Source organism: Tamandua tetradactyla, chromosome 15, assembly GCF_023851605.1.
Source record: "Tamandua tetradactyla isolate mTamTet1 chromosome 15, mTamTet1.pri, whole genome shotgun sequence".
Classification (NCBI taxonomy): Eukaryota; Metazoa; Chordata; class Mammalia; order Pilosa; family Myrmecophagidae; genus Tamandua; species Tamandua tetradactyla.
In genome coordinates this window covers 57,552,327-57,574,635 of record NC_135341.1, presented here as the reverse complement: position 1 = coordinate 57,574,635, position 22,309 = coordinate 57,552,327, and the positions used below count along the sequence as shown (strand labels likewise).

The window sequence follows — 22,309 nt, the reverse complement described above, 5'->3', positions numbered from 1 at the left end:
TTTTAGACAGTACTTTTCCAGGCAGTTAAGGCACAGGTCTGTGTCACGTAAATCACACAGAGTGCAGGTCTGGAGTCTGCTAAAAATTCCTTGAGAGACAGCTTGAATTAATAGCTAATATTAGTATAAAGGAGTCATGATTAATAAGACAACTAAAAGCTACTTATCCAGAATATTCAGTGACATTTAAGTCACGATATGCTTGATCCACCACTTTATAAAATGCCACTAAGCAATTATAAATGATTATGTTTTCTGCCATTGCAAAAATGGCTGAAATAACAACAAGATGCAATGTGGCAATAAACTAAAAGACATTTGCCAGCAAAATTATTGAAAACTGCATGGAAAGCATTTCTGCAGATATGAAAAAAAAAGTATTAAAACAAATGAAACAATGTGGTAAGGAGCTTTACAGTTTAATAAAATATAGACATTTCTAGCATGTCTTTAGTTTATTTGCTGAATTCCTTTTTTATAGAGATGCATGAAGAAATACATTTTTGCAAGATATTAAGGGAAAGAGGTACAAGAGATGCTACATTTTTAACTATTTTGGAGAAGAGCTGTGGTTACTTTGACGCAAGAAATGACAAGAATAAGAGTCTCTTCTTCTGTAATATTTGTTGGGTGTGGTAGTTGCCCAACTAAAGATTACATTTCTAAGTCTCCTCCACAAGTAGAAATGATCCAGTGGCTAAATTCCGGACAATCGGATGAAGTTATTGGATGGAACTCCTGGGAAGTCTCTGTAAAAGGAAGAACAGAGAGTTAGAATAAAGCTCTTTTGCCTTTATCTTTTCCGTTTTTGGGTGTGTGGTCTGGGAATTGAACTGGCATCTCTTGCATGAAAGGCAAGCACTCTACCACTGAACCACCCAGGCATCCAGCTGTTCTTTCCTTCTATTCTACTTGGACCCACATATGATGGCTGGAGCTCCAGGAGCCATCATGCCACTTTGAGGATAAAAGCCATACGTACTAAGGATATGGGAACAGAAGAGTAGAAGGAGTTTATGACACCATGGAACAGCCATTCTAATCCTGGAAGGTTATATTATATGAGAAAAAATGTTTTTATTTTCACTTTTTTTTTTTAACAGATAAAGGTGTGCAACCAAAAACTTTGGAGATCCCTGGCCTATGGAAGATGATAAATAGCCCAGGGTTGGTGGCAGGGCACCAATAGCAAAGAGAAAGTACAGCAGACTTTATGGGAACAGGGGAGGGTAAAAGGAGGAGGAGGAATCTCTTTTAGAGCTGCACCAACTCCCACAAAGGGAATAATCAAATCCAGACACCAATGGGCTCTTCCTTCCTCCAGGGGCTCCCTAGAGCTTTCTTGATAAAGTTAAAACAAAATTCCTTTGCGATCAGGTGTTGGCTACTTCTCTGGTCCATTTTCTGCCACTCCCCCTCTTTCTTTTGCTCCCCTATTTCTTTTGAAGACTTGCTCAAACATTCATTCTTTATCAAAAGAGCAAAGTCAAGTGGAAAAAATCAAACAGAGAGATAAAAGCAGACAAAAGTAGATAGAAGCCATTAAAGTCATTCAGCTATGGTTTGTGAGCAAGACCAAGTAGTCATATTACTGCCCTTTGGTTAAATTTTGATTGTAAAAGATGGTAAAACTCTCATAAGAATAGAGCCAGGTTTTCACAAAGACATATAGAAAAGCCCATTAGTTTCACAGCATTGTGCTGCTAACTTCAATAGCAGCTTCATGGCTATTGAACTCATTTTCAACATAATGGTCAAAGACAGAAATTTTTACTTTTATCTCTCAATTCCTTACCTGCAAGCTTCATATGCAGCATATGGATTTCAGGTTTTGAACTAGAATATTTAAGTTGCACCTCCACTTCTTTATCTCTAACAAATCCCTAAATTTTTCCAGAAGCAAATCCCCCAAATATTCTGAATTTTTCCTTTAGAGCTACATGAACTCACTATAAAATCTTACCAGAAATCTTTTCCAGTGTCATTCATTTATCCAACAAAGCATTATTAAGACCTTAGAAATGGAAACTTGAACCTGTCAGAAGAAAACATAAACTTTATTATTGTATACTTAAAAAATGTAAAAGAATAGATAATTTCACAAAATATTTCTAAGGTGAGAAAACTGAAGCCCAACGATGATTTAATTTAATGTCTACAAAAGAGAGCAGGAGGATAATTTCAGAGTTTCAGCCCTGACAGCCGCATAACACTGGCCTTGTTTCTCTTTATTATGAAGGATTTATATTTAGGCCCAAATCATTATTTGATAAGATACCCAAAATAGAATTGTATATATACAAAAGTTTCTTTTCCTTTTTTTTAAGGCAAAATTCACACCTGACCCCTTCCTAAAAGTCTTAAGTGGGTTTATAACATAGGCATGCAAAATTAGATAAAAAATGATAATACTTAAAGGCTGTAACTAAAAAGAAGTATATGTAATACATGCTATTATCATAGCTGGATAATGCAAACTGGAGTCTATATTCACAGTATTTACGATGAGATCTTTTATATGGAATAGATTTTAGTTCAAATAATATCAATAAAGACTTTTCATACTGAAAGCAATAGAAAGAACAACTCAAACTGATTTATATACTAAGGGGATACACTGACTGACAAAGTTGGAAAGTTCAGAATTAGGGCAGGCTTCAAGTTTAGTTTTATTCAATGGTCCACAATGCCACTGGGTCCCATTTTCCTGCAGTTGTTTCAGCTTTTCCCTCTTCTGTGAATTTTCTTCATCCTTAGATTGTTTTCCTTCATGGTAGGCAGATGACTCTCAGTCATTTCCAAGACTCCATACTTCCTTCCTCACTTCCATGTGGGAGACATTGCCTCTTTTCCCCTTAAAGATCAAGTAAAAGTTCTGTGCTTCATGCTGATTGTATCAGTCTTGGACATATTATCAGCCCTAAACTACACCTGTCACAATGTTATCAGAGGTCCTTTGTTGCCAGAGCCCCCTTCCAGGCTTGCTGTCTCCTCACGAGAAAGAATTCAAGGACGAGACAAGTAGGTATAAGCAAGTGAGAAGAGTTTATTGAGGAGAAAGTAAGTACATGCTCAAGGGTTGTGCTCAGGCCTGCTCAAGAGAGAGATGCGCATAGGTTGTTTACATACGGGTTTTCATGAGATTAAACAAAGCAAGGTGGGGTTTGAGATGTTGGTACATTGTGATTGGTTAGTAACTGTTCACATTAAAGGTTGCAAGTAGGCTATTGTGATTGGATTTCTATACATTCTTGTGATTGGCTAATAAACATGTAAATTAAGGATTATAAGTGTGCTGTTGCAATAGGCTGAATAAACATTCAAATTAAGATTGTACTCGGGCTATCGCGATTGGTTCATGCCCTGTGGTTGAATAATGTATCCTGTTTTGCTCAACTGCATCAGGTTTCAGGAACTTGACTGTTTTTACCAGATGCTCCCCCTTGCACCCAGTCTGAAGGCACCACAGGGCTTGCAAGATGTTTTTCCTACATCTAATCTGCCTCAACAGGAGGATAAAATTATCTTGATTGACTTGGACTAATTGATACCTCTAGAGCTGGGGTTGTGGTCAATCTCATGTAAACCTTATGTCTGCTATTCATTGAGGTTGGGGTAATACAATTCCTTAAGAATTCACCAGAATGTTCACTACCAAAGAAAATAAGGACATGGTTATGAAAACTACTATTCGTTTGGCTGAATGACAAGTCCAGGACATATTAAACAATGAAATATATGGTCCCTGGACTTGAAGAAATCACAATCTACAATTGTGTAAGACCTGATTATTACCCAAAAAGAAATTACAACATAGGGTAGAGATAGCTGTGTTAGTTTGCAAGTCGCCAGAATGTAATATACCAGAACTGGAACAGTTTTTTAAAAGGGAAATTTAATAAGTTACTAGTTCACAGTTCTAAGCCTATAAAAGTATCCAAATTAAGGTATCAACAAGAGGGTACCTTCACTCAAGAAAGGCCGAGGGTCAGGAACACCTCTGTCAGCTGGGTAGTCATGTGGCTGGCATCTGCTGGTCCCTTGCTCCTGCAATCCATTGCTTTCAGCCTCTGTTCCTGTGGGCGTTCCTCACTTTGCTTCCTGGGGCTGGCCTTCATTGTTTCCCTCTGGCTCTCTCCAGATTCTGGCTTGCTTAACATCTCTTGGTAATGTCTGCTGGGCCCCAAGCATCTCCAAACATCTGTGTCTCTGTTCTCTAAGTTTCGGCATCTGCATCAGCTCTGCTCTGAAGTTCTGTTGGCTCTATCATTTCTGCTCTGTCAGCTCTGAGGCTTCTGTTTTTTCTCTCTAAAATATTTCCTCTTTTAAAGGATTTCAGTAAATTAATCAATACCCACCTGGAATGAGCAAAGACACATCTCCATCTAATCAAAAGATCACACCCACAATTGGCCCTGTCACACCTCCACGGAGATAATCTAATCAGAAGTTTCCAACATACATTGTTGAATCAGGATTAAAAGAAAAACGTGCTCCCACAAGATTGGATCAGGATTAAAATGTGTCTTTTCTAGGGTGCATAATGCTTTCAAACTGGTACAATAGTAAATAACCAATAAATGCAATATTGTTTGAAAACACTGTGAACAATGAAAACAGTCTTGGGGTAACTTGGGGCTCAGAACCAAGTTTTTGTACACACATGTTGTGAGGTCTTAGATGCAGTTGAATCAACAGTAAAAGAGAAATAATAGCACTTATTTTATCATTCATGGTGGATTCAGCTATAAGTAAAACAAAACTAAATTGAAATTGTTTTATCAATAAGAACATTGATTACATCACTTTGGAGAACACCAGAATTGATTAATTCAGCAATTTAATGACATCATTAAGGAACCAATTTCTTTGCTTTTTGTTTAATTTTGATTTTGGTATTATCATCTCTTGTTTGCTAGATGTTTACAGAGGTTTCACCCATCTCCTCACATAATCATGTCCATAGGCACAAAATATGGGAAGTTATGCAACAAAAGAAGTCAGAAGTCCTTCCTCTCCTATGTGCCAAACATGGACCCAGAAAACTATCTTTTCTGACCAGAATTGCCTCAGATGTTCATGTCTTAACCTCTGCTTGGTAGAGATAATGGAATGGTATGACTGACCTAGACTGATCAAGATTAATCCTGTTGAAACATGCAGGAAAGGGGCTCTTTTCCAAACCTGTGGCTACAGAGAGAAAGAACTCTTGAACAAAATCTGAAAGGAAATTCAAGAAAGAAAAGTTATTTGGATTTGGGAGAGGGAGAATTTGAGGGGGCTATCATGGGTGAAGTAGATTTGAGAAAGCAACCAAAATCCCTACTACATCAGCCTGACAGTTAGTATATGTAAACAGCTAGCACAGTGTGTAGCACATGAAAGAGCTCTATTGTTATAAAAAAATAAATGTATGATATGATAAGGAAGGCTTCCCACAATGAGTATTGAAGATGGGCAATTTGGATTTGCCTAATGAGAAAGAGCAAAGGACAGCAGGAAGCCAGAGGTAGTGGGGGTAGAGATGGTAGACAATTAAGGAGATCTAAGAAATTGGTTTTCTCTTGGATATGGGGTATGAAAGAGGAACCTAGAAAGATTTTCAACTTTCTGGCTTGACATGGTCAACATCTATCAATATTGGTGTCATTTGCTAAGATAGGAAAGCAAGAGAAGGTCCAATTTTGTTGCAGGGGCAGAAGTGCCAAATTCAGGATGGACATGATGAGTTTGAGGTATCTGAAGAAAATTCAAGGAGAGGTTTAATAGTAGTACAAATCACTTCTGCTTATTTAGTAGTGTGCCATTTGTTCATTCAACAAATTTACTGTGCACATACTGTGAATTTGGGTCAAGCTCAACCCTTTACAAGCATTTTCTCATGTAATTCTTGCTATGAGATAGTAGCTTAATTATCTCTAGCTATTGCTTTTGAGGCCAATTTCAAAATCCATTCACTGGTGCATCGTTGATAGTTAATTACATTGTTGGCAGCAGCATCCTCAAACACAAAAGCCACATTGTGTATGTTAACTCAGGAGTGAGGTTATCTATCTCTCATTACAATTAGAATCCAGACTGCAAACTCATTAACTGTTTCTCACTCCATGTACACTTGAGAACTTGACAGTCAAGTGCTTGAAAATGCAGAGTGCTATAGACTAGTGAAATACCTGCAAAGAAAAACTTAATGTTGGTGTTGCTTTGATAATAAATATTTTTAAAGCAATATTTGTCAATGCTTTACAATTTATAAAGGGTTTTCATAGACATTATCACATTTGGGTCTCATGGAAATATTGGTAGTTTGACCCGAGTTTTTAAAATTAGTCCATTTATTTTGAGATAATTGTAGATTCATTTGCAGTAGTAAGTAATAAAACAGTAGATACCATATACCCTTTATCTATGGTAGCATTACAAAACTACTGTATAATATAACAACTAACATATTGACATTAATGCAATCAAGTGCAGAACGTTTCCATCACCACAAGTATCCCTCAATTTCCCCTTGTATAATCACATCCTCTTCCCTACGGCCCCACCCCTCCTTGATACCTGGCAACCACTAATCTGTTCTCCATTTCTATCTTTTTGTCGTTTCAAGAATGTTATGTAAATTAAACCATGCAGTATTTAACCTTTTGCAATCAGCTTTTATCATTTAGAATAATTCTCTGGAGCTTCATCCAAGTTATTGTGTGTATCAATACATCATTCCTTTTTATGACCAAGTAGTATTCCATATAGATGTATAATGTATGTTTTAACATTCACCCATTGAAGGACATCTGTGTGTTTTTTTTTCCAGTTTAGGGCTATTACCATTAAAGTTACTATAAACATTCATGTACCCAATTTTGTTTGAACTTACGTCTTTATTTCTCTGGGATAAATCCCCAGGAGGCAATTTCTGGGTTGTATGGTAGTTACATGTTTAGTTATTCAAGAAACCATGAAACGGTTTTCCGAAGCAACCACTTTATATTTCCACCAGCAATGTATGAGTGATTCAGTCCCTCTGCATTCTCATCAGCATTTGGTATTGCCACTATTTTTTATTGCAGTCACTGTGATAGGTTTGTAGGGATATCCCACTGCGGTTTAATTTGCACTTCCCTAATGGCTAATGATGCTAAACACCTTTTAATGTGTCTATTCACCAGCTTTTTATCTACTTCCGTAAAACATCTCTTCATTCTTTTGCCCATGTTCTAATTGAATTGCTTCCTTTTGTACTGTTCAGTTTTCAGTTCTTTACATACTCTAGGTACCAGTCCTTTGTTGAATACGTGGTTTCCAAATAGTATCTTTCATTCTAAAATTTGTCTTTTCATCCTCTTCACATGGTCTTTTCAGAACGTATGTTGCGGATTGAATCATGTCCCCCACAAATGGCATTTTCAGGCCCAAACATCTGGTCTTGTGGGTATGAACGCATTTGAAATAGGGTCTCTAAGATGCTGCATCAGTTAAGGTGCGGCCTAACCGAATCAATTGGAATTTAATCCAAATTACTGGAACCTTATATAAGCAGAATGTAATTTAGACAGTGGAAGAGAAAAGCCACAGGGAGGATCCAGGAGCCGGAAGTCAACAGAAGCTGGAAGAGAAAGAAGATGCCACCACACATATTTCCAAGTTATGGAAAAGCTAAAGGAACCCAAAGATTGCCAGCCAAGCAGAAGATACTGACCCTGAGAGGAAGCAAGCGTTCTAGCCTTAGAAACTATGAGACAATAAATTCCTGTTGTTAAATTAACCCATTGATGGTATTTGCTTTAGCAGCCAAGAAACTAAAACAACATACATTTTTGATTTTGCTAAATCCAATTTATTAATTTTTCTTTTACAGATTGTTTTTATTCTCAAACTCAAGAATTCTTTACCTAACTCTAGATCCCAACGATTTTCTTCTATATTTTGCCCTAAAAATTTACTTTCTGCACTTAAGTCCATTATCCATTTTGAGCTTTTGTTTTTTTTCACATGGGCAGGCACCGGGAATTGAATCTGGGTCCTCTGGCATGGCAGGCAAACATCCTTGCCTGCTGAGCCACCGTGGCCTGCCCATTTTGAGTTATTTTTTGTATAAGGTATAAAAGTTAGGGCAAAGTTTAGTTTTTGCTTCTGGGTGCCCAAATGCTCTAGCACCATTTATTGAAAATGATATCTTTCTCCGTTGAATTGCTTTTGTACCTTTGTAAAAAAAATCACTTAGGCATATAAATGTGGATCTATTTATGGGTTATTTTTCTGAAACTGCTACACAGTCTTGATTAGTATAACAGTATTTTAAGTCTTGGAATCAGATAGATTCCTCCCACATACACCTTTTTCAAAATTGTTTTAGCTAATTCAGTTCCTTTGCCTTGTCATATAATTTTTAGAGTAATCTTGTCTCTATCTAGTATGGTGATTTAGAACTGAATGAACTCAGAAAATCATGTTCTTAAAATTAATCCATTCCCATGGTTATAAAATCTATTGTAAATAGAACCTTCTCATTAGGTTCCTTCAGATAAGGTGTAGCCCACGATGGGTCTTAATACTCTTACTAGAGCCCTTTATAAATGGACTGAATACAGACAGTGAGAGAGAAACCCACAGAAGTAAAACACTGAAATAAACAAAACTTGGAAGAGAAAGGAGAAACTAACAGATGCTGTCACATGCCTTGCCATATGACAGAGGAGTCCAGGATGTATGACAACTGATCTTCAGGAAAAAAACATGATCTTGATGATGCCTAGACTTGGACATTTCCATGGCTTCTAAACTGTAAGCTTATAAACTAATACATTCCCATAGTTAAAGCAAACTCATTTCGTGGTATCTGCTTTGAGCAGTTTAACAAACCAAAACATCTACAGAAATTCTTGTTGGGATTTGGATGGGAACTGTGTTGAACCTGTATACTCGTCTGGGGAGAACTGACATTTTTATTATTTTGTCTTACAATCCATGGACATGGTATGTCTCTCTGTTTGTTTAGATCCTCCTTGTTTTTTTCATGGTGTGATTTTCAGCATGCAAGTTCTGTATGTTTTACCTCTTTGTATGCTTTTTATTTCCTTATTTATTCTGATATTAATATGAGTATTCCTGCTTTTCTTTGGTTAATGGTCCCATAATATATTTTTCTTTTACTTTCAACTTGCCTGTGTTATTATGCTTGATGTGAGTTTCATGCAGACAGCATCTAGTTAGTTCATGTTCTTTAATACATTTTTCCAATCTTTGTCTTTTAATTGGTGTATTCAGACAATTTACATTTAATGCAATTATAAGTAAGTTAGGGCTTAAATCTACTATTTAATTGTTTGTTTTCTGTTTGTTCTTTCTAATTTTTTGTTTTTGTTTGCTTTTTTTTCCTGCCTTCCTGTGGGTTACTTTAATATTTTTTCGAGTTCCATTTTTATTTAGCATAGTGTTTTTAAGAATATCTCTTTCTGTAGCTTTTTTGGTTGTCACACATTAAATAACACATAACTTATTATAGCCTGCTATTGTCATCATTTTACCAGTTCTGTTCGAGTGATAGCAATGTTACTCTCTTACATCCTTTTTGCCCTTTGTCATTTATCATGACATTTAAAATAAATGTGCCTTAAATATTTCCTCTACATACATCTAGAGTCACATCACACAGTGCTACGCCATCAAATATCATTTAGAGACTTTAAGAGGAGAAGGGAAATGTATTTTCCCATATTTTTACCCTTTCCATTGTTCTTTCTTACTTTCTCATTTCTAAGATTCTTTAAAAAAAAAGAAAACAGAAACATTTCCTTTCTGTTTAGTCAATCTTTTAAGAATTTTCCTGGTGATAAATTCTCTTAGAGTCCCTTCATCTAAGAATGTCATGATTTCCCTTTCTTCTTGAAGGATATTTTTTCTGGATATATCCTAGGGCTGCCGTAACAAATTACACAAATTGGTTGGCTGACAACAACAGAAACTTTTCCCCTCACAGTTTTGGATACCAGAAATTCAAAATCAAATCCCAAACCCAGAGAACTCACTGCCAAGTTATTCTTCCCTCCAAATGCTCTAAATGAGAGTTCTTCCATGCCTCTTCTAGCTTCTGGTTACTCTGGATATTTCTGGACTTGTGGATACATAACTCCAGTCTCTGCCTCTGCCTCCACATCATCTTCTCTCTGGGTGTCTCGAATCTCCTGTGTCTTTCTCTTATGGCATTTGTCATTACATGTAGGGCCCATCCAGGCAATCCAGGAAAATCTCATCTTGAGATCCTTAACTTGATTACATCTGCAAAGAACCTTTTTCCAAATAAGGTAATATTCACAGGTTCTAGGTGGGTCTATCTTTGGGGGGCATCATTAAGTCAACTACTGTATAAAATTTGGGAATGACATTCTTTTCTTTCAGCACCTGAGAAACAGTGTGCTATTTCCTTCTGGTCTTGACAAGAAATCCTCTTGTCATTTTAATTGTTTTTCCCCTAAACTTAAGGTGTTATTTTTCTCTGGCTGCTCTCAAGATTTTTTTTGTCTTTAGTTTTCAGAATTATGATGTGCCTTGGCATAGACTTCTTCGACTTTATTATGTCTGGGTTTCAGCTTTTTGAATCTGTAGTTTTATGTCTCAAATTTGGGAAATCTCAGACTTTATTTCTTCAAAGTATTTTTCCAGCTCCCCCTCTTTCTCCTCTCCTTGCTGACTCTGATGATATGAATGCTAGTTCTTTTTTTTTAAATAGTCTCACAGACCCTGAAACTCTCTTCATTATTTTTTCATTCTATTTTCTCTCTTTTTTTTCAGACTGGTAATCCTCTTTTTTCTTCCAATTCACTGATTCTTTCTTTTGTCATGTCCATTCTGCTGTTGAGCCCATACATTGAGCTTTTTATCTTGACTTTCTAAATTTTATTTTTTAATTTTTTATCTTGATTTTTTCAACAGCAGAAATTTCTAATTAGTTCTTCTTTATATCTTCTATTTCTTTGCCAAGGCTTTCTGTTTTTCATTTGTTTTAAGTATGTCTCAATTGCTCTTTCAAGCATTTTTATCATGGCTGCTTTAATATCTTTGGCAGACGATTCTAACATTTCTGCCATTTCAATGTTGACATCTTTTGATTTTCTTTTTTTGTTCAGTTTGAGGTCTTCCTTGTTCTTCTTGGTCTGATAACCCATATTCTATTGAAATCTGGACATTTTCCTGTTATGTTATAAGCTATTGGCTCTTATTTAAACCTCTTTTAGCTAGTTTTCTCTGACTCAGTCCAGCAGGGGGAGGGGGGAGGGCACTGCCTTATTACTGCTAAGCGGAAGTAAAGGTTTAGATACCTCACTTGGCCTTCATTGATTCCTGAGTTTAGTGGCTCCTCATTGTTGCTAGGCAGACGTGGACATTTTGGTTCCCAAGGCGTCTCCATTAATACCACTGTGAAAGTGGCCACAGTACTCCTAGGCCACTTAGGTTCAAGTCCTGGTTCTCCACTAGGCCTCCTCTGATGCTATCCCAGTGGGAAGGGGAAGGGACATCACCTTACTGCTGAATGGGGATGGAGGTCAGGCTCTCCTCATGGTCCCCAGTGACACCATACAAGCAGTGTCAGGGGGGTGGTGTAGAAAGCTGGGAAGTTCATTAAGGGCCAGCGGGGAATGAAAGTCTTGCCTTTCTATTTGGCCTCTTCTAGGCCAAACCAGGATGGAAGACTTGGCTTTTTATTCAGCCTTTGCTGGCATGGTTGGTGTTTGACCACAGTTTTTTATGTTATACTTGGCTAGGGTAGAGTGGTGATCATCTGAAATTTTTCTCTCTTTCTAGGCTGTTTGTCTCCCAGTCTTTGACTAGAGAGAGGAGGCTTTTGTTTTTTGTTTGTTTGTTTTGTCTCTACCAGTCAGTGTTTCCAGATTGCTGGCTTTTTCAGCTCCATGCCTGGGACATATGAGGCAATAAGAAAACCCAGGGAACTCACTGCCAAGTTATTCCTAAGGTCCTAAGGTACTTAGCTGGTCTGACTTCTCTCCACCTTTCAGAGTCTACTTATGTTTGTTTCATATATAACATCCAGGATTTTTAGTGGTAACTATCAAGAGAAATAGAGAAAAGTAGATATATTCCATCTGCCACTCAAGAGTAATATGGTTCTGTTGTTTGGTATCTCCTTCCTAAAGAACACTTTCTGCATTGTAATTTATTTTTTATTATATCTTAAATACTCATGCAAATAATCCTTTAGTACATTTAAGGAAAAAAATGGCCGCACTTGCCGCTGACCTTTGAGCGGTCACCCCCACACTGGGCCCCACCCCTTTCTCGCTGCAGGCACCAAGCCTAAGAGGGGTAGGCAGACCCGCACCAGGATGTAGAGGGACCCTTGCATTGCCCCCATCCCAGCTGCCCTCTAAGAGCGTGTGTAATCTGCTTGGTAGAAGAGTTCCTGCAGGAGGAGCCAGGGCCACTTGCTTCATGAATATAACCTCTCTCTTACCTGCATTCTCTTAGCTTCTGATTCCAGTGGTTTCCTCTCTAAGCATCTGTGGACTCTCACTTAGCCTCTCCTGGGTAAAATTCTGGCTTCTGGCTTGCTTAGCATCTCATGGGAAGGCACATGGCACCGTCTACTGGGCTTCTCTCCTGGCTTTTAGTTTCAAACAGTTCTTGCAGATTCTGTGGGTCCTTCTAGCATTTTCCTCTGCATCTTCAAACATCTGCATCTGTCAGCTTTGTACTCTTTCTCCCTCTGTGAGCTCTCTTAAAGACTCAGGTAAGCTAATTAAGACACACCCTGAATGGGCAGACTCACATCTCCATCTAATCCATCTAAGATAGGTCATACCCACTATCGAGTGTGTCACATCTCCATGGAAACCATCTAATCAAGATGTTCCACCCTACAATACTGGATCAGGATTAAAAGAAAATGACTGCCCCCACAAGATTGGATTAGGATGAAAAGAAATGGCTTTTCTGGGAGTACATAACAGTTTCAAACCCCAGCACAAGAACCCAGCTAAGTTTACATATGAATTTAATCCTCACCACCCATCAGGAACCACCATCTCCTCTACCCTCTGCCTGGGATAACGCTCATGGGTAGACAGCTGCCCTGGACTCCCCTGAGTCCTGGAGGAGATAGTGTCTTTTAATTGTTAATCACCATGTCCCGTTGCACACTGTTTCAGAGGGCTCTTGTGCCCCTATTGGATAGAAAGCAAATTGCAGTGCTTGGATTAGGGGGATGGACCTTAGCATATACCTGTTACCTGAGCCAGGGACAGAGATGAAATTCCAACTTAGAGACATGAAAGCTAGCAGGAGATAGAAGTTACGATGTTCATGGGAAATAAGAGAAAGAACAATTTGTAGTCAGGTAACCAGTTTGTGTCTGGCTTTTACTAGATGGGTAGGGTTGGGTGAAAGCCAGTTTCTTAATCTGAGAAATTAGATAATAATACCTGCCCTGTTTACTTTATGGGATTTCATGAGGAACGAATAAGATAATGTATATGCAGATTCTGTAAAGTGGAAAATATTGCACCATATTATTTTTAAGTGTGACTGGAGACTGTACAGCTCACTCAGAAGTAAATTTTTATGCAGAGAATTGTTATTTATTTTCTATTGAAAAATACCTACTTCAGGGACATTATATGAAACCCTATAAAAGTTGTATAGAAAAACCATGGTTTAGTTTTCTTTACTTGGCAGAAAATGTCCCAGGATCATGGGTACTTCCCATAAAAGAAACAAAATACACTTCACAGAGCAGATGGCTAAGAGGAAATTAAGTAGAGCATAATAAAATGTATCTAAAAAAACAGTCGAATAAAACATTAAGAATTGAGACAATGTTTTAATTGTCTTTTAGTAGTTTGTTTTATGTGTGAAGGCAAAATGATAACAATAAATTTCAAAGGCAGCCTCTCTGAACTACTTCCTCTGGCATCCTACAGAACTGGTAGCCTTTAGATGAGAAATGACTACAAGGGTGCAGATAGTTTAATTTTATTATGATTTGGAGATAAGCACTTACCATGACAATTTTAAACAAAAACCAATGAGTCTATTGTCAACTTCAGGAAGGAGGCAACCCTTTGAAATGCCTGAAGGTCCAAGTGGCACATGCTTTTCCATTGACTCATCGAGTTAACAATTAACAACTTCTTGAGACTTGCACAAATGATTATGCAAGAACAGGTACTAGTACCACACCGTGCATTCTTCAGCTCTGACACACTAAAGCATAAGTGTTTTGTTACCAAATATCTTTGGAATCATTCTTAGAAGTTAATCTAAAATTTCTACATTTATAAAGCTGCTGTGAACTGACCAAAGTCAATTTGTCATTGAAAAATATTCGGTTATGATTAGTGGATGGGAGAAGTGAGAAATGGATGCGGGATCAAGGTCTCCTCTCCACTTCCTCACTGCCAGGTAATGATTAACAACGAAAGTAACGCCACTTGAATTCTGTCACATGTGCAAACATTTATTAGCAAACTAGCATGTGGTCATTGACTTCTTCTGTAAACTAGGTGAAGTCCCTGGTCTCAGTGATTTCACAATCCAACACCATTTTGCAGGACATGGTCACTCCAGGAAACTGTAACAATTTTCTAGCAGCAGAATTCAGTTAATATGCACTCAAGTGTCAGAATCCTCGAAAAAAAAAAAGGCTAACCACATGACTGGGTACTTTAGCCTAGGACATCCCTTCAAAGGATTCAGGCTTCTTATACCCTATTCATCCTTTATGCCAGGACAGGAATGCCTGTACAATCTTTTACGCCAATCCACATATCCTAAGCACCAATTATTTCACCAATGAAAATTCATTTTTAACATCCTTTATGCCAACTAACAAGCCCTCTGGAGTTGATCAAACATAAAGATGGCCAAAATATTGGCAGATGATTACACTTCTAGGGTGTAGCCTTTTGATAAGGACTTTCCAAATGCTGCTGCCACCTCTAAAATATTTATCTTTGATTAGGGCACAAAATTTTTGCCCACAAATCTCAGATATTCATTAAATCTAATTAAAACACACAAGGGTGTGCAACCGTGATTCTTGCCTGCCATGCTGTGGAGACCCAGGTTTGATTCCTGGTGCCTGCCCATGTAAACAACAACAACAACAAAACACACACGCACATATACAATCTGCCCTAAGTTATGCAATATCATGAATTTGAATTACAAATTAAATACAATTCAAGGGATTTCTATCATTTTTCTGACACCAAGTACATAGATCTTTCTTAAGATATAATTTTAAGACAATGAACCTGCATTGTTAAATGATTATGTACTTTTGTGAAATGAACAATTAAAACGATTTAATGTAAATAATGCGATAACTTGTTTATGTGTCTAACTTTGAAGGCTTTGTACTATAGTTTGGTTAATAACTACATATTAAACAAACTGAATGACTCTGGAGCTTGAAAAAAATACTGTAACAATGAGAGTGAAGTTGTCCATCTTTTACTAGAAGGTAAGTATCAAACTAGCACATGTTCACTGACCTTTTCTGTAAACTAGGTGAAGTCCCTGGTCTCAGTGATTTCACAATCTCTGGGGAACAGAGATACAGATGTTTAGAGATGCTTGGAGCCCAGCAGATGTTGCCACGAGATGTTAAGCAAGCTAGAACCTGGAGAGGGCCAAGGGAAGCCAAGAGATGAAAGCCAGCCTGGAGAAGCAAAGTGAGGGACCCCCACAGGAATAGAGGCTGAAAGTAATGGAGCCCAGGAGCAAGGGACCAGCAGATGCCAGCCATGTGACTACCCAGTTGACAAAGGTGTTCCTGACCCATAAGCCTTTCTTGAGTGAAGATAACCTCTTGTTGGTGCCTTAAGTGAGTGGACACTTTTATTTCCTTAGAATTGTAAATTTGTGATTTATTAAATTCCCCTTATAAAAGCCATTCCATTTCTGGCATATTTCATTCTAGCAGCTTGCAAACTACTATATGCTCTTAAGAATTAAGTCAGGAATTATATTTTCTGAGTCTTCATGTCTTCAGTGCCTAACATAATATTGGGGTAACAGTAGAGAATCAAATGCTGGCTGAATGAATAAATGGATGATGGTAGGCTGAAATTCTACCCTGAAAGCAATGGGGAGCCATTGAAGATTTTTAAATGTGATCATTATTCTTGCATTTTTTGAGGGGATTATTCTAATAATAATGGAGGATATAGTAGCATAGCATGAGAATAGATAAAGAATAAAAAAGATGAGGAAATTGAAGTAATGCCTTGAAATAACAAGAAACATAACTAAGAAAGTCAATAGTGGGAATGATATCAGAACAGATTTTATAGCTATTTAGAAAGTAAATAGAATTCAATACATCTTTGGATCTGAAGGGTAAACTAATGGTATACTCTTAGAATTTTTATATTTATAGCATAAGTTACCAGCGGAAATATAAACTTTCTTGATATGGTGTATGAACAAAAGGGGCATTCACTTTTGGAGTCAATTTTAGAAATGATATGTGTGTGACACCAGTGGGATATCTATAAAGATAGGTGAGTAGACAACGGGATTAATTGAAGCTTAGATGAAAAATCAGAGTTCAATCTTTGGATTTGGAAATCATCAGATTTCAATGAAACCACAGAAATGACCACATTTCCCAACAGGAGTGAGATAAGGGGAAGAAGACAGAATTGGCAAACACCAGCATTTCTACAATGAGTGGAGGGAAACAAACCTGTGAAGGTATTGAGGAGCAGCAACTGGATAAGGAAGCAGGAAACAGGGATATAGTAGCAACACTGAAGTCATGTTATTTCATGGAAGCAACGAGAGAGAAAATGCCAGGGGAGAAAGGTGAACAATCTAGCGTCCAAAGCAATAGAGATGTCAGGTAAGTTACTTACTAAAAACTGCCCACTGGTTATACCAGTTGAGGACAAAGCATGAGCCAAGCAAAGGAGTTTCCAATGAAAAGGTGACAGTCGTGGGTTGACTGATGAGTAAGAGGGAAAGAAGCAGTAACAGCAGAGGATATCTACTATTTTAAGAAACTTTGTTGTAAAGAAGAAAATAAAAGGAGAGCAAGAAAAAAAAAAAAGAAAAGGGGATAGCGAGTTTAGAAAAGTTTTCACTTTAAGAAAAAAACTCATGAATACATTTATATGAATAAGTAGGGAGGCATTGGATGATCAGGAGAAAAGAGGGGACAATTGAATAAGAGTTTTGTGGAATTGAACCAGAGGAAAAACATCTCTTTTACAGAAAGGGGAGGGAAGGAGCAGAGGAAGAATTAAATCTGGGGTGTAAGAGCCTTCACAGTTGATTCTGATGTGCACCCAGAATTTAGAACTCTGGATTAGATAGCCCAAGGAATTTTTTACTTAATCCTGAAAGATATGAAGTGCGGTTGGATAGAACGGGATTACATGGAGGCGTTCAAGAGACTTGATGAATTGAGTTTTGGAAGATGATAGGCTCTGAATGATATGGCATGGGGTGAACATAAAGTTTGATGGAGTGGTGATGTCTAAACTCATTGAGGCTAGGCACTGGGAGGGTTAGGCACACACACTCAGAATTTGTCCAGGATTCAGTCACATGTTGAATTCCTTATAGGACACAGGAAATTCCTCTAAATGGTCTTAGTTTTTGCCAGAGCATTAGATGCTGAGTACTCTATAGACCAGGCTACTTATTGAATTACCCAGATAACTGGCCTTTGTTTATGGCCAATAGCCAGGGGAGCTTATTTATTATCTTCCTTAAGCTAGATTTTTCTCTGCTAATTCTTTACCTGTAGGAACTCTGCTCTTTTTCCTCAGGGACATTTCTAAGTTTTCTCACATATTCTCTTTGGCATAACCTCAAAGCCAATGCAGAGTCTAGAAGATTAATCAGCAAATCTGCTGAAGATAGAACTGGATGAAGGTCCAAGGTTGGTGTTGATCACTCCAAAGTCATTCTAAAATACTGTGGTACCCAGACCGATTGAGAGGTTAGAATGAACCTGAGAACTTATTCTGCTGTATACACTCTGAAATGAGACAGGTCTGGGTTCAAATCTAGGTCTATAACTTACTAGTTATGTGACCTTTACATATTTAATCCATCAAATCAATTTCTTCATCCATAAAATGAAGATTAGAACAGTGCTGTAAGGACATGCTCCAAAATATTAACAGCAATTATCTTAAATTGTTGGGATTAAGGATGTTTTTCATTTTCTGCCCTTTGCTTAACTGTATTTCAGATTTCTTTTGCCTATAATTAACATATTTTTTGCAATTTAAATAAGGTTACAGTTTTTAAAAGGTCTATCAATGCTTCTATAAACATACGGCATAATTTCAGATTCTATTAATGTCTGTGGATATTCTGTTAATATCTGTGAACTACAACATGGGAATGGATTAGGGGAACAAATATTTTATTTCTATTTTTCCCTGTATTGAAGATGAGATATACCCACTGAGAACTTATCATTTGCAGGGCACATAGTGGGGTTCAAAATTGGAAAAGGTATAATCTGTACAATAAAGGACTTTACAATTACTGGAATAGGATTCCAACAAATAGACAAATAATTAGAATGCATTCCAAGTCATAATGGGACAAACATTTAAAAAATAGGTAAAATACAATGAAGGCTACCTGGGTTCTTCCTGGGAGAAGAAAGATCTTATTAGATTGGGGGGGATCAGGAAAAGTTTCCTGGAGGAGCTAGCTTTATGGATGATCCTTAAAAAGTGGGTGACCCTAATAATTTCACTCACATCTCGGGGCTTACTGATTTGCTTCTTAATAAGGGGAACATTGGTCAAGAGATAATAGCTGAGATTGCAGATTGATGATTTGCATGGAGAGGAATCTCCCTGTCATCTTCTATAGCTGCCAATAACCTCAACAGCTGCGTGTTAGAAAGTTCAGAGGAAAAAAAAAGTTTTTGTCTCATCACTGCTGGGAAATTCAGGGTATGGGATTAATCATATTTTGATTCAGTTTAATTGTTTGTATGTGTGCAGAGTTTGTAAAACTGAAAAATGGCTGTCAAGGTGTATTTAAAATCATTTTTCAACCTTGTAGGTATAAAAATTACCTTCCTTATTTTAAAAATCTTGAGCCAAACTTTCATCTTTTCCTGTTTCCACCTCAAATGGCCCATTTTATGCATATATATATTAACCACCCATGAGAATACACAGAAAATTTGATTAAGCCAAATACACAATTGTACATGAAAAAAATGTCTTAATCTGAGGTTATCATCTTTTTCTCTCAATGGGAATCTCTAACAGAAGGGCATATTGACAGATTTTTAAGATTGCCAAATTATAATGTACATGAATTTTTATGTCAATGATTTCATTGTGATATTTTCTGAAAGATTAATTTGTTCTTGGCAATGCTGAATTCATACTTTTCTCAATTTCACAGGAGATTGAAAATTAAATCAGAAAATTTAAAGGCAAACAAAAGTAAATCAATGTTAATGATAAAATATGACAAAGGCTACCAGTTAAACACTGCACTGTGAAATCAAATATCTCAATCCTGGTCTCTAGAAAATGAAAAAGAGGAGACCTTTGTCTATTAAGTTTTCTGTTTCTTGGAGGGCAATCCAGACAGTTAGAGAGAAGTGTCTTCTGGCTGGAACACCAAAATATGTTGCTGGACTTTGGTTTCCAGGTTCTTGACTGCGCTGCAAGAAAGAATTCAAGGGTACTGAACAGATAGAGCAAGCAAGTAGGAAATTTATTAGATACAAATATAAGAGGACATACAGGCACTCTTGCAAGTAAAGAAAGATGGCAGGCAAGAGCCAAACCTGGCCTCTAACAATACAAAACATCTATCTTTCTGATAACCACAGAAAAAAAAAAAAAAAAAGCCTTGGAATTGATGGGCATTTATTTGCTTCAGTGTGATCTGGGGAGTAAGGAAGTACATGTATATTGCCCACAAGAACTTATGCAAATTTAGAAAAGGAAAAGAAAGGGGAAAATAATTCACATATATCTCCATTCTCAGGAAATGGAAGTGGTGGCAACATCACCCTCCAGATATAATCTGTTCTGTTACATCTCAAATTACCAGGTCATATACTGCTTTTTTTCAGAGTTATGAAGTAACTAGGATAATTAAGTAAAATTTTCTTATGAACTTTTTTTTTCCTCATTCATTCATTATATTAGCTTCCTCGGGCTGCCATAACAAATTGGGTGTCATAAATAAGATAACTTTATTGTTTCACAGTTCTGGAGGCTAGAAGTCAAAAATCAAGGTATTGGCAAAATTATTCTCCCTCAGAAACCTGTAGGGAGACTCCTTCCTTGCTCCTACTTAGCTTCTGGTAGGGTGCCACAATTCTTGGTATTCCTTAGCTTGCAGGGGCAGCACTTCTTCCCAGGTGTATGTTCCTGGGTCCAAATCTCTCTTTTCTCATAAGGACACCAGTCATAACCCAGTTTTGCCTCATTTCAACTAATCACATGTTCAGAGACCCTATTCCCCAAAAAAGGGTAACATTCACAAGACAGGGATTTAGGATTTGAACACTTCTCTGTGGGGTACACGATTCAGCCTATAACATCCATTCATCCAACATGTATTTATTTAAAATCTATTAGGTGCTAGATACTGAGACTATAATAGTGAGTGGAGGGACGATATGATTCCTGCCCTCCAGAAATTAGAGTTAAGTTAGGAAGAAGAATAGAAATTAAGGAATGATGCAAATAATTGAAAAATAAGTGAGAAATTAGAGCCATGGTAAATGTTAAAAGGAGAGGCATATGGTGCCAAGAGAAACTGATAAAAAAAAATCCACTTAGAGAAATATACTCGCCCATCAAGGAAATTATGATTCACCAAGGAAAACCAAGAGTTGGCTTGGTGACGAGGAAGAGAAGGAAAGAGGAAGGGAATTCACACTGAGGAAGGCCCTGTGTAGGAGAGACGGGGCATGCTAAAGGAACTTAGAGAAGGCTCCCTGCATGTGAGAGGAAGTAGAAAATGGAAGATTACAGGAGAGGTGGGGGGTTGAATACATTTAAAAAATTGTTTTCTGTCTTTTCTTTATCTTTAGAGCAGTGGGAGGCTGTTTAATTATTTTAATCAGAGGATTGGTATAATCAGGTTTTCAGCTTGGAGGGACTCCAGCTTTGCTTTGAGGAATGACCCTGAGGAAGAGTGGTTAGGAGATTCCCAAGTAACTCCAGGAAAGGGATAATAGTGACAGAAGTGGGGGGAGGGGTTGTAGAGAAAATGGGGAAAAATGGATTTTTCAATGAACCTTCCTCCATGTTAAAGGGTCTCCAGTTTTGGCAAGGCTGTTGGTGGGAGAGAAGATGTTCAGCTACGCTGAGTTCACCCACTTCCTGCATCCTGAACAAGGGATGTGGGATGGGCGTTTTCCTAAAAGACACATCCAGAGGCAGCTTCAATGCTGGAGCAGTGGGGGTGAGATTTAGGGTCCCAGGATTAAACAAATGAGCCCTTTGACGTGGGTTCAGGAGTAGGGTTTCAGGAAGTATTTACTTTTATTCCCAGTGAAACTGACCACCTGCCTCTGCAAACAATTGTTTTCTCAGATGAAGGAATTCATTGTATAGCCTGCTGGAAGATCTCCTGGCCAGCAAGCTACACAAAATCTAAGACGCTGAAAACTGGACGTAGTATGATCATATAAGTCATTCCGGCCAGGACATATCTGAAAGAGAAAAGGGGGTTCTAATAATAATTAAATTGTGAAAATAGATGTAAACCAAAATTACCTTGGGTAAAACTGGTCGCCCTAGCAAGAAGGGAAACTTGAAAGGTCCTATCCTGCTCCCACTAGTATCCTTTTTGCAAATGAGATGCTAGGTAGTTCTCTTCCTGGGCAATAGTGGAATGCAAACGCTGGCGTTTGGTGAATCCCAGGTCACTTTCATTTTTCCATTTTCTGCCATACTTGATACATTCTGAAAATAACATTTCCTCCATTATCATTCTGTGATGGTTGACCGTTTACAATTATGCACGGACTCAACCCCAGGAAGAGGCAATTCTAGAGCCTTGCTACTGAAAATGGAGCCAACTCCAAGGAGTGCAACTCAGGCCCCCCCAGACCTATCGAATCAGAGGATTCCCAGGTGGCCCATACACGCATTAAATTTGAGAGAACCTGATGGACTTGGTATATACCAGTAAGAAGACATTTTCACAATGTGACACCCATACATATATACATAACTGAACATAATTTTAACGAAGTCATTACTTATCCTTACTATTTTAGCGAAAAAACAGGCTTCGACTCACGAAAACAGATTTCAGGATTCACTCATGGGTCCCGACT

General features: G+C 37.7%; 1 long non-coding RNA gene across 1 annotated transcript; it reads right to left on the bottom strand.

Moving 5' to 3' along the window:
* Positions 1-467: 467 nt before the first annotated feature.
* Positions 468-4,063, bottom strand: LOC143657999 (uncharacterized). Its single transcript, XR_013163054.1, has 3 exons — positions 3,966-4,063; positions 1,964-2,035; positions 468-749 (listed from the first exon to the last, which is right to left on the bottom strand). It is a non-coding gene; the product is annotated as an uncharacterized LOC143657999 (long non-coding RNA).
* Positions 4,064-22,309: the final 18,246 nt, after the last annotated feature.